This window comes from Armigeres subalbatus, chromosome 2 (genome assembly GCF_024139115.2).
Source record: "Armigeres subalbatus isolate Guangzhou_Male chromosome 2, GZ_Asu_2, whole genome shotgun sequence".
Classification (NCBI taxonomy): Eukaryota; Metazoa; Arthropoda; class Insecta; order Diptera; family Culicidae; genus Armigeres; species Armigeres subalbatus.
The window spans coordinates 461841988-461854858 of record NC_085140.1 but is presented as its reverse complement, the minus strand read 5'-3'; the positions used below and the strand labels follow the sequence as shown (position 1 = coordinate 461854858).

The following is a 12871-nucleotide window of genomic DNA, read 5'->3' as shown; positions in this document are numbered from 1 at the left end:
AGCAAACACATTTCTGCACGGGTTGTCAATCCCCTATTCCTACCTTTACACTATTACGTCAACTGCGAATGACCCCTTAACATTAGGATCAAGTGTGATCTCATTGAACAGCTCGCCCCACTTCCCATTGCCAATGATGTTCTAATGATGGCTCTGGATGGCATGAAGGAAGATAAGCTCCCATCAACGTTGTATGCGCTGATACCATCTAAGCATAATGCTGCTGGCGGCGCGATCGTGCTGCTGACGGTGCGGCGCGGCTCCGCCAATGCAGCTCCATCATCCCACCAGCATATGGCTGTCACGCTCGAGCTCGCTTCTCGCCGGGACGTGGGGATGGGCTTTTCCCTCTCGCTCGGTCCGCACATCGAGACGCTCCACACGGTGTTGCATTCAAATGGAAAACTGCCTCTCGCCGGGTCGGATTGCTCTCCGGGCTAGCGCGTGCTTTGCCCCGCTTTGAGTGTGTTGAAGGGGGGTTTTTCCTCACCCGCGCGCTCGCGGAAGAGCACGTGAGAGAAAGAGTGTTGCTCGCTCGCGCGATACACTCAAAGTCATTGTTTGTGCTATCAATGGGCCATTGTGTGTGTTCGCGTGCAGTGCACCCAACGCGAGAGAGAGTTCTTATGAATGGGGTGGTGGAGACGCAGCGGCAGAGAGCGCTTGCAGGTGGAGGACCATTTTCGTGATGCTGCTCCTGGGCGGATGGATTTTCATTCTTTCGTAGTCGTTTTGTGTTGCTCGATGCTGACGCTTCTTTGCGGAGGATGCTGGTCGAGATTAAAGCGAAGATAGACGAAATTCTGTGTAGTTGCTGTTCGGTTGTCGTTCCGGAGAACACATCAAGTGCAACAAAACGAATTGCTATTTTTTGTGTGTTTGAGAGCTCATTCCCCAGATCGATCCAATAATGGGACGGAAAATTGATTTTTAGTGGAAAATTTCGGGAAAGCGAGAAGCGAAACAGTATTCCATCAAATCGAAAGTGACCGATACAAGTGGAAAAACAAAAGCCGTTCCGTGTATAAATAAATTTTCATCAAAGTGAAACAGAGCGCTATTCGGGGTGATTGAGGAAGACACAAACGAGCCGAAGTAGCGTTTCAGATTAAGAGATCAAAAGGTGTCTGCCGTGTGCCGTGGGCCTGTTAGTTTCACGCGGTGTGGGAGTTTTTGTTTGGCGATGCTGTGGTGGTCCATTCCGATTTAAGGAGGGAGAAAATGAATTGTTATGATAATTGGTTCTGAAACACAGTGCAGTGTGTCGGCAGCCAGTAGTTGAAAGCGGAATCAGCAACAACAAAAACAACAGCAACGCCGCCAGCAGAAGACGGACAACTCGGCGGCGGGGGAGGATCAGTGAGTGGCGGAAGTGGCGACGGCGGCACGTGAAAAACGACGAAAAGCAGAAGGAAAGCGGCTTCCTGCCTCGGCGGCACATTTCTGTAGGCCAGGCAGTAACAAGTGGTGGGTGCGGTTTTTCTTTTATTTAGAATTATTTTTATTGTCTCAGTTGCTGGATGTTGTTTATGGTGTTCCTTTTCTGGTTGGGGCGTTGATTTAAGTGGGATCGCTTCGTTTACTCGACGAATAAATTAGCTAAATGTCCCATGGAGTAGGTAGTAAACGACGGTTGCAGCAGGTTCATAATTTTGGTTATCAGCAGGAGAGACAGACACTGGGTTGGGGAGTGCAGCAAGCGACGTAAATGAACTAATCATAACATGCGCCAGGCAATTGTGTACGGCGGAGATGTTTGAGTTTTGAACAATGTTTGAACGATTAAAAATGACCTCGAGGGTCATGCAAACTTGGGTTAACTCGACAGGTTTTGTGCAGCGGTGTATTGTTTTAAACACTGATAACGATTACAATCACATTCTGATGGAATAGAATACTGCAGCAGCTCTAGGATCAGAACTTTGGGGTAATTGAAAATAGAAATCAGTCTAGATGACGCATTGTTTAAAATACCGTTGAATCCGAGTGACAAGAAAAAAAATGCCTTTGTCTTTAACATTTGACGTAATATAACAAAACCATTTATCAGGCATGTGACGTATACGCCAATTTCTAAATATAGTGTTAACAAGTATACGCATACGTAACTTTGTCAGATTACGGTCGTGTAATAATGGCTATCTATTAGTTAATTAGTGATCGGATTGTCCGCAGAAGATGATCGAATGCCAGTAAATTGAATGGAACGTCCGAACAGTCTGGCAAAATAGTGTTTTGTCTTTTTTCGCCGAAAATTAATCAATGAGAACATCAACCAGGCATGTGTACATTATTCAAGAAAATATTTGTGGTATTTTGATCCTAATCTTGAAACTCTGTGTCTCCAGCTCCTATAAATACTACACACATACAAAACACCTACAACGGAATATTTTAATGAATGTGAAAAACGAAGAGAAACTTGTACTTACCAAATTTTAAATAATGTCATGTTTAAATGCACTTTTAATTTTCTTTCCGGGGGCTTTTGACAGAATTTCCGAGACAGAGACTTTTATACTCGCTATTGCATTTCTAGAGACACAATAGCAATTTTCACATAACACATCTGCAAAAACTAGCCTGTTTAGAGGCCTTTATTTCAAAAATTATTTCCACTTTCTATGGTATTTTTGTTGTTGTCCTGTAACATAAAAAAATGCCAAAGAGTTGTCAATTATTTATTTCTTTTGTTGTTCAAAGAAGTCTAGACAAGCGTTCTAGTATACGTATACATAACGATAACTTGGAAGAACCCTTGAAAATGATAGAATTGACTATATCTATCATTTTTCTTGTCATTAATAATGTTGGCAACGTATTTATTATGTGACACAAACATTAAATCAGCCAGGCCTTTGTGCAGTGTTGTTGAAACAAAGATTGGTAACAAATTTGGAAACTGATTCCATAGGTAAGCCATAAAACGGGGACAACTCGTGCCAACCGATCTAATGAAAGATAATAATAATATGTATGATGTCGTTTAAGGTGACTTTGGTCAGAATATTAATTCAACCCCTTGGTAACTACACCTCCTGGAAATTTAATGGATAGCTACACAAGAGAATTTGAATACATAGCATAGAAGACAACTATCGTTAGCTCCACTAGGGTTTATTTGAATCCCATTAATGTATAAAATCATAGTGCATAAGAATTCATGTTCATATACTAATGTTCTTTTGAATACAACAAGCACTTTCGAGCAATATTGTTTTGCCTTTCTCGTACATTAAAGTGTGTATGAGTGGTCTACCGAATCTTCCTCGGCTTCTATGGTGGCCTAAGCCGTGTAAGACCTCCATATTTTCCTCGAATTTGAATGAAACAGTCTAACTTATCAAGCATGGCTTTAACGATGTCTCCAGCAACAGTATCAGTACAATTCAAGGTTTATTGACTAATTTTCAAGTATGCGAAACAGGTACTTTCTCTACTAAGCTACGAAGGACCTCCATCGTCCTCCGCAACTTAGTGGGTACTGTTGAGACCGAATTAACTGCATTGACCGCACTAACACATTCCCATACGTATTGTATGTAAACATGCTTACTTACTTACTTATGGATCCTGTACACCTCCGGTGGTGCAAAGGGCCGACTTGAAAGATCTCCATCCTGAGCGATGCCCGGCTATCGCTTTAACCTGTTGCCAGGTTAGATTTCGGTCGACTACTTTTATTTCTTTATTGAGGCATCGTCGCCATGAGCCTCTGGGTCTGCCTCTGCTGCGATGTCCCACTGGGTTCCAGTCTAATGCTTGCTTACAGATTTCGTTTCCGCCCCTACGTAGAGTGTAGCCGACCCAGCCCCACTTCCGATCCCGAATTTCTGTTGCTATCGGCCTCTGGTGACAACGACGATGGAGCCCGTTGTTTGAGATCCAGTTGTGATGCCACCATCTACCATGCATCTACCAGAATCTCATCGATTACGATGAGGAACAGTAACGGTGATAGAATACATCCTTGCCTCACACCAGCTACGACCCGGATAGGGTCGGACAGGACCCCATTGTGCAGCACTCTACACGAAAAGGCCTCGTACTGTGCTTCGATGAGGCCGATGATTTTCTCAGGAACCCCCTTGCGTCTCAGGGCGCCCCACATATTCTCGTGATTGAGACGGTCGAAAGCTTTTTCGTAGTCAATGAATACCAAGTAAAGGGACTCTTGGAATTCGTTGACCTGCTCCAAAATGGTGCGGAGTAGGGCATCCATTTTTCCCGGGAATCAACTTCCCGGGAAACGGGAAATAAAATAACAATTTCCAGGATTTCCAGGATCCGGGAAATAAAAAAAACTCTCGAAACTAATTCAAAATCGTAGTTTAAATTTTGTCGTAAAATATGATTTTGAAAATATACATTCGACATCAGGGATGCTTGCTATTTTGTCCTCAAATGACGAAAGAGTTGTTGAAAACCTGAGAAAGTTTTTGTTCAGTTCGAAAAGCGTTAACCCCTTTTACAAAACGTTCGCCATGTCATAAGTATCAGCATCTGCTCTGGCTCAAGAGAAAGATCTGCAGTGTCCTGATGAGCTCCGCTATGTGCTACTTTTCCATAATTTTTTAAAAAACTTTTTCAGGTTGCATCCGCATTTTTTTTCAGTTTTTGGACGACGGCTTCGAGAGATTCTCTTCTATTATCGCCAAAATATTCCTAATATGAACTATTCTTATACTCGACGACTTTTTTTTAGTGCAAAGAATCTTCAGGTCAACTTTGAAGGATAAACCATTTTCATTCATGTACGTCCACTTGAACACATTTCCGTCCACTTGAACACATTTTGTATTTAAAGCAGATGAATGAAATATTTGAAATGAGAATTCATTTGAAATAAAAAGATAGCCATCAGGCGAGTGCTTGATTGTCGTACTTTAATGATCCTGACTATAACATTTTTTTTCAGTCAAACTTTGCTTGAAATGCCGAACAGCACCTAAAGATGAAATGAAATGTTTTAGAAATATCTTAAAATACAAACGAATCTTCGGAATATGAGTCTGTTCGGGAATTGAATCAAAAAGGATTGAAGGTCTTAAAAAACTTTGACAAACATGCCAAAGCGATCACTGCTATTGCCTGAATAACTGCAAACATTGATAGCTCTGCTGTTTCACCACAGACACTAAATTTTTAATTCAACTTCGCAACGCTTACTGACGTTAGAATCTACTCAATAAACAAACGATAGATACAAACTGGTTCTTTGTCTCGCCTCTCTTCAACACGTGTCGCAATGCACCGTATGATTCTGTATCATTTCCAGTTATAACTTAAATTCTTAGACTTCAAAAGTGAAATAAATAGTGAGATGATGCTTGTAAAAATGTAATTGATACCCCAAAATCCGTTATCATCAAATTAAAAAAAAATGAGACAATTATTTCAAAATATTTTAGTATGTTCATTTCCCGGGAAATTCGGGAAACTGATACATAAATCCCGGGAAACGGGAATCCCGGGAAATATGATTTCCCGGGAAATCGTTTCCGGGAATGGAAGCCCTAGTGCGGAGCGTGACAATATGGTCCACACAGGATCTTCCGGCACGGAATCCGGCTTGCTGCCGCCGGAGAGTCGCATCGATCTTCTCCTGAATCCGGGCTAGGATAATTTTGCACAGAACTTTGAGAACGGTACACAGCAACATAATGCCTCGCCAGTTATCGCATACAGTCAGGTCACCCTTTTTGGGCACCTTCACTAAAATACCTTGCATCCAGTCGACCGGGAAAGTTGCGGTGTCCCAGATATTACGAAATAAACGATGCAGTAGTTGATCAATTTATTTTAAGATTTCTTGAACTCCATCATAGAATTCATTCGAAACTGTCACAAGTAATGTTTTCGTGATTTACCGGGAAATATTAGAATTTGCTTTTAAAATGCCATAGAGAGATTCTTCGGAAGTTCAACAGGGAATTTCGTAGCCGATTTTTTGGAAAATACACAATGAAATGCTTTAGAAATTTAACAGAAAATTGATTTGGAAATCCACAGAGTATTTCTTGGAATAATTTCATGGAAAATTCATTCTGAAATTCCATAAAAAAAAATCGCTGAAAAACTTTTCGATGATTCAATGTAAGACAAAGACAATGTATAGAATGAACTCCTCTGAACTGTACAGCTGTTTTGTTTTGAATGTTTCTCGATGTAAAATGCTTAAATTTATACGATTTAAGTTGGACTTGATGAACAATTTAATAAGTTATTCAAAAACATCATTGTAAGAAATTATTTTTTCATGATAGATATCGAAAGATCTATTTTTTTTAAAGATAGAAAATTTGGCATTTTCAAAACTTGCGGGAGACATGATCGCCATATCGGGGGGAATGGATCCTTTTATGAGCTGAACATAGGTCAGATAAAAGGCCAAAATTGGTTTATTTTCAAATCCTAACAATTCTTTACGTAAAAACAGTCGTGCAAAAATTAAATATTGTGGCAAGTAGTTTGGCTCTCGAATAGAGTGACAGTCACAATTACCAAAAAGTTGGCATGCTGAAGATTATTTATGCAATCAATTCAGTCCACTGAGAGGCAGAAGTTATATGACGAAAACCATGATGTTTCCAAGAGCATCTCTCTGTGTGGCTGATACAGCTATGACTCCAAAACTGGATTATCGATACATAAATATTGAATAAATCTTTGTTGTTTTTAAATCTAACTCTCCTGCTTCTAATTTAAAAAAAAATGCCGCGCTTCAAAACCCATGACCAGTGGTAAATATCCCAGAATGCCTATTTCGGAATCAACAAAAGAGGTCTGTGATGCATCGCGGTCGCCAGACTACTAACAATATCTAGACCGTGATCATACCAGGCTGGTGACTTCATACATCAAGGTGGTACTTCACGCATGCTTGAAACTTTATATTTACGTGAATATACTTATTACACAAATACGATTTCTTTTCAAATACTGATTAGAAGCGGATTTTTTTTTGTCTTTATTAAGGAGACTTTCAGCCAAGGATGTTAACGATCATTCAGTAATTTGCGTTCGATCATTTAGTAGTTTGTTAATAACACATTCCAGAAGCTGAATTTCAAAATATGTTGTATGGTGGACTTCTAGTGCAAAGGTTTTTCTACAACTCTGCCGAATGGTTCGTTGTTTGAATTCCAGTATTAACGGAGTTATAGCTATAGTTTCAGTAACTTAGACTAAATGATAACAAAATTCCAATCATTTAGTTTAAGTTACTGCAACTAGCGCTCTAACTCCGTTATTAGTTGAATTCTAATAGCGAACCATTAGGCAGGGTTGTGGAAAAGCCTTCGCACTAGAAGTTTACCATGCAACATGTTTTGAAGTTCAGCTTCTGGATTGTGTTGTGGTGGGCAAACTGCTGAATGATCGAACGTAGATTGCTGAATGATCGTTAACATCCTTGCTTTCAGCCCTAGGCTGGCTCGTCTCCTATAATTAGAAGCGGTTTGATTAGCCTATTATTAAAAGTTCTTTAGGCAGACATACAGGAAGCCTTACGATGAAAATAGTGATTCTAAATAAACTTACCCCATTTAAAAGAGAAAGTACAATTGAATTAGATCTAACAGTACTAATTTAATTGATTTTTTTTGGAGTATTTTAAGAACTTCATTTAATCTTAGATTGACCATTATACACTTTGTTTTAGGTTCTACATTATACTACACTTTGTTCTAGGCAATGAGATAAGGCTATTGGAGAACTCAAATTACGCGTGTACTTAAATGATAACATCGAAGGAGGTAATCAATCTATTTAAACTTTTAATCCAGAAAATAATTATAACAGGTCAATTAGTTGCATGTAATACAATGATATGCAAATGCAATGGAATACAACAAACACCTAAATATATGCACTATCGGGATCAAGTCTAGACCAACATTTGAAAAGGGCGTAACAGCCAAAATTTATTCCTTCTGATTCTTCGTCTACATATAAAGCTATATATGTGGACAAAGAATCTAAAGGAATAAATTTTGGCTGTTACGCCCTTTTCAAATGTTGGTCTAGAAGTGTGTCCAAACTGTGGGGGATCAGGTGTGTCCATGTTGAGTATTTATCTTGGTGTATTTCTCCATTCAATGTGAAATGATCAATAATCAATTCAATGAGCTTATTCAATTCTGCGATAATGAAACTACGTCCAGTAAAAAATTGACACGTTTCGGTTGTATATATTTAATGTTATTAAACTTTTTACCTTTGCAGAAAAAAATAATTGAGAACGCTAAAATAAAAAAACCTTTCTAAAACCCATATACATAAAGAGACATCCAATGTTACTCAGATTTAATTATCTGTCTAACAGATCTGTTTACACATATCAGTGGTATAAAAATGTTATTAGGCTTCGAGATAATAGGGGGGGATCATGTGTCCCCGGGGATCACGTGTGTCCAGTTTCCCCTATTCATTGAAATGGATTACTGGGGCTAAATATCACAACAAATAGTTTAAAATCTCATAGTACATAATACGTTTAGGATAAAGACGCACTCATTTCGGATAGGAAAAGTTTTTCGATTTTCATTTCATGGCCTACTTTTTCGTATCAATATTTCTAAAGCATTTCATCAAACATAAACTCGCTACCATTTCTGCTTCATACGCAGGAGGTCGTGTGTTCAATCCCAGGCCTGCTCCATTCACCTACTTTGTATCTTTTCATGAACTTATCATATTCTAGCAAAAGCTAGAACTGAAAATGGACGCCAATTCTTTGATTCTAATCAAATTGGCGCCAATTGATTGATTCTAAAAAAACTGCTAAACTGCTAAAATTCGAAATTTATGAAACGAGCTTGCTAAAAAATCATCAACGGCGATTTTGCGCTTATAAATATCGCCTTCCATTGCGCCAATCTTGGCTAGTGAATCCGCTTTCTCATTACCTGGAATTGAGCAAAGAGAAAGGACCCATGCCAAGGTTTTCAGTGTGAAAGCATTCGATAGAACACTCAACATGGTTTGTATTTCACTCATGAAGTACGGCGAGTGCTGTACCGGCCTCTTTGAACGGATAGCCTCAAGAGAGCTAAGAGTATCCGTGAAACTGAAGTATTGATCAGAGGGAAGAGAGGCAATTCGCTCTAATGCGTAGTGTATTACCGCTAATTCAGCGACATGAACGGAGCAAGGGTTGTGAACAACATTAAATACACCCAAATCAGTGGATTAATTTGTTTTTGAAATTTTGTCGCAATTTACATGGCTTTACTTGTCATACTTGCATACGTCTTCTTCTTCTTATTGGCATTATATCCCCACATTGGGACAGAGCCGCCTCACAGCTTAGTGTTCATTGAGCAATTCCACAGTTATTAACTGCGAGGTTCCTAAGCCAAGTTACCATTTTTGCATTGGTATATCATGAGGCTAACACGATGATATTTTTATGCCCAGGGAAGTCGAGACAATTTCCAATCCGAAAATTGCCTAGACCGGCACCGGAAATCGAACCCAGCCACCCTCAGCATGGTCTTGCTTTGTAGCCGCACGTCTTACCGCACGGCTAAGGAGGGCCCAGATAACTTTAAAACCATGATGATTACTTATGTCAATCAGTACACATGGGAGGCTAGGTTCAAGCACCGTTAATCGCCCGCAATAACGAGAAAAACAAGGAAACAAAAGCTATGAATAATTAGTGAACACCCCAAAATTCGCTAAAAATATACCACTTACATTACTTACATTTACTTACTTATTTCTTACGATGAAACGAAATCAAGCGATTTTTGGGTCGGAGGAAAATCATTTTTCGGAGTTTGTAATGGAAAACATCTTTCTTCATCCCTCTTTTCTCTAGAGTGAACCTAGAAGATAAGCAAAAATCGTGCCTACTTGATGAATTTCTTTTTTGGTTTCATCACTTTTACACATCAATTACTTTTCGCGAAAACTTTCGGTTAGCAATTACAAAAAGCAGTTTGTTGAGTTTTTTCAAAACATTATTCAACTGTCATTTTTTTTTAATTCGAGCAAATCTTTTAAACTTGGTTTAACATTTTATCTATCAAAATATATTATTAATTATAAATATAAGCTCGACTGGCGCCTTGGTATATTCGGATTTATGGTTATTGTGGTTGAGCTAACCTCAAGGCGAGTCAAGTACGAGACAATGAAGACGGCCTTACTGTTAAGGTCGAAATACGTATTTTTCAAAGTTCAAGCGGTGGAATTAAATGGAGTTGTACCACGAACTCGTCTTATGACAAGTAATATGTACTAACTACGGCTTATGGGAAGAAAAGCACAGAGGTTTTTTTTTTCCACATGAGCTTTTTTGACGATTAGACGAGAGACTTAGATGAACTAAGTAGAATGCTCTTATGAGAAATTCGTGGTCGAGCGAGTTACCAGAAGAATCATACGGCTAACTCTAACTGTAACGTAAACTCTATACAACTCAAGTACGGGATGGAATCCGCAAACGAAGAGTGTTGACGTCATAAACATTTTGTTAGGAATTGGTGATAACGATAACGAAACGATGCAAATGATTCAAGGAAAACCGGGAAAAACACGGCCTCCCGGCTAAGCGCACGCAGCAATGTAGCCACTTTTCCCTCGATCTTTCCTTTCAGCTTTCTTTGGCGCTTCTTGTCGCTCAGGGTAGTCGGCCTTCCGGAAACGGGCTTTATTTCAATGCTTTGATTGTTGTCTAATAGTACCCAGGTTGTTGTAGATGCCGAACGTGCGTATCCGGCGTCCACAAAGTGTCGCACGATGTCCGTTCTCGACACGGCGGGGTGCTGTTCTTTGAACGCACACACACACTTCTAGCCGGAGATGCTTCACTGATTTTGTCATCACGGACTGATAGAGCTGTTAAATTTTGTCTGCTGACTCATGGGTTACTATGAGTGATGGGTAGTTTTGTCAGTGCGGGTGAAGGTAAAGCAATAGAGGTATTACGCATTACAAGAAAAAATTGGAATTCACGATAATATTTCCTGCCAAATGATCAAAGGCAGCTATTACGAAATTTGCAACGTTTTGTTTACATGTATGACATTTGTATATTTAGATCCACGGTGTCTTTGTCCGAAGAGGCTTATTTTCAAAAAATTAGTGTTTCTAGAACACCAACTACACAAAAGTATTGGCTTTCCTCTTTCACGTAGGTGCATTTTTAAAAGGTTCTATCGGGGGGCGTTTTGCCATACATTTTTTCGGGGATGTCATTTGAGATTTATATGGAGTTTGCACTAAAAGTAGTGAAAAAAATTAAAATTGTTTTAGACCCCCCTATAGAACATTTAAGTTTACCCACGATATGAAAGGAGATCATATACTTTCGCGTGGTGGGTGTTTCAAAGGTACTGATTTTTAGAGATGTCCTACACAGTTGGCAAAAAATCTGCTCTTTTTTTTCACAATTTTTAACAATCAAATAAAATTCATTCAGTGAGTGCAACTAATAGATGGATATTTGAGCTTTTGAAATGTCACTTCGATCTGTCCAAATAATACACACCGAAGCCACGCGGTGGCTTAGATAAGTGCTGTGGCACGCGTTCCTCTGCATATGTTTGAGCGCGCGCGAAACCACACATCACAGGCATCTTTGATAACATGCGCAGGTTTTTCATGACAATCGATGAATTTCAAAGTGCACAGCCCAACTCCTAATAAATCATCCGAAACTTTATAAAAAGTCATTCAATCATCGTATAATGTTCTGTGGAGTTTAACTTTAACATAACAACTGCCTTTGTTGCAATTCTGAGCTCAATTTCCAATTTCCTGAACGAAAGATTGACGGAGGTATATTTTCCTATGCTTTTTGGCTGAAACCAGCATACAAACTTCAAATCAAATGCGCCAGCTTATGCAACAAGCGATTGAGCTGTAATTTTGAGAGATTGATTTTCTTACCAAAAGACAATCCTTTGGGGTGCCCCGTAGAATTCGACAACTTTTTTTCTCCCCATACAAGGCTGGACCACTCTAATCTACATATCTCCACCATCGTTCAGGAATGATCTCTTTTTCTTTCAAATCCTTTTCAAGATTAGCCATGAACAGTTCACACAAGAAAGGGGACAGGGGATTACCCATTGGTGTTCCTTTTGTCTGCTTATAGTATTCTCCTCTGAATGTAAAATAGTCCTCCTCTATGCAAAGTCTTGTTAATTTTAAATATGTGCGTACTTTTGTCTTCCAAGCTACGTCCGATTTTTGTTTAAGTAACCAATCTTCCAGCAAGATAATAGCTTATTTTACAGGTACACTGGGGAACAATGCAGTCACATCAAACGACCATTATCTCATCTTCTTCGATATTTCCTGAATTTTGCAAATTGTAAATAAACTGTTTTGTGTTTTGTACCTGTCTAGTGTCTGTTTGTATGTGCGTGTAGAGTGTTTGGAATTCTTTGACTAACCATTTTGCTATTTTGTGAGTTGGGGATCCTTTCGCAGATATTATTTCTCTGATATTGTTTCCTGGTTTGAGAATTTTTGGTTGTCCTTTAATTCTAGGTAAAGTTGGGTTGGAGATTTTAAGTCGAGGTAAATGTTCAAATATAGGTTTACATTCTTTGATGGTTTTATTTACTTTTTTCACAATATCTGCCAAAGGATCTTTCTTTGTTTTCTGTATGGACCATTATTAAGTTTTTCTGTCATAAGGTTATCGTAATTACTTTTATCTATAATGACAATTGCATTGCCTTTATCGTCTTTTGTATAGTAAACTGGCTTTTCTCTTAATTGCTTAATAATGTTAGTTTCTTGAGTGTTGTGTTGTGTTTTAGTGTTTTCAATGTGTGTTCTGTAAGAGTCCGGGCTGTGTTTTTCTGTTCAATGGGGATTTGGCAAGAGTCTATAGCGGTCTCTAAGTCAA

The 12871-nt window shown here is 39.1% G+C and overlaps 1 protein-coding gene across 2 annotated transcripts in view; it reads left to right on the top strand.

Moving 5' to 3' along the window:
* Positions 1-732: 732 nt before the first annotated feature.
* LOC134213871 (uncharacterized) overlaps positions 733-12871 on the top strand; it is a 243659-nt gene continuing 231520 nt past the window's right edge. For both annotated transcript variants that reach the window (XM_062693307.1, XM_062693304.1), the window contains exon 1: positions 733-1467. The gene's annotated coding sequence lies outside the window, so the exon portion shown is untranslated. The remainder of the gene's footprint in view (positions 1468-12871) is intronic.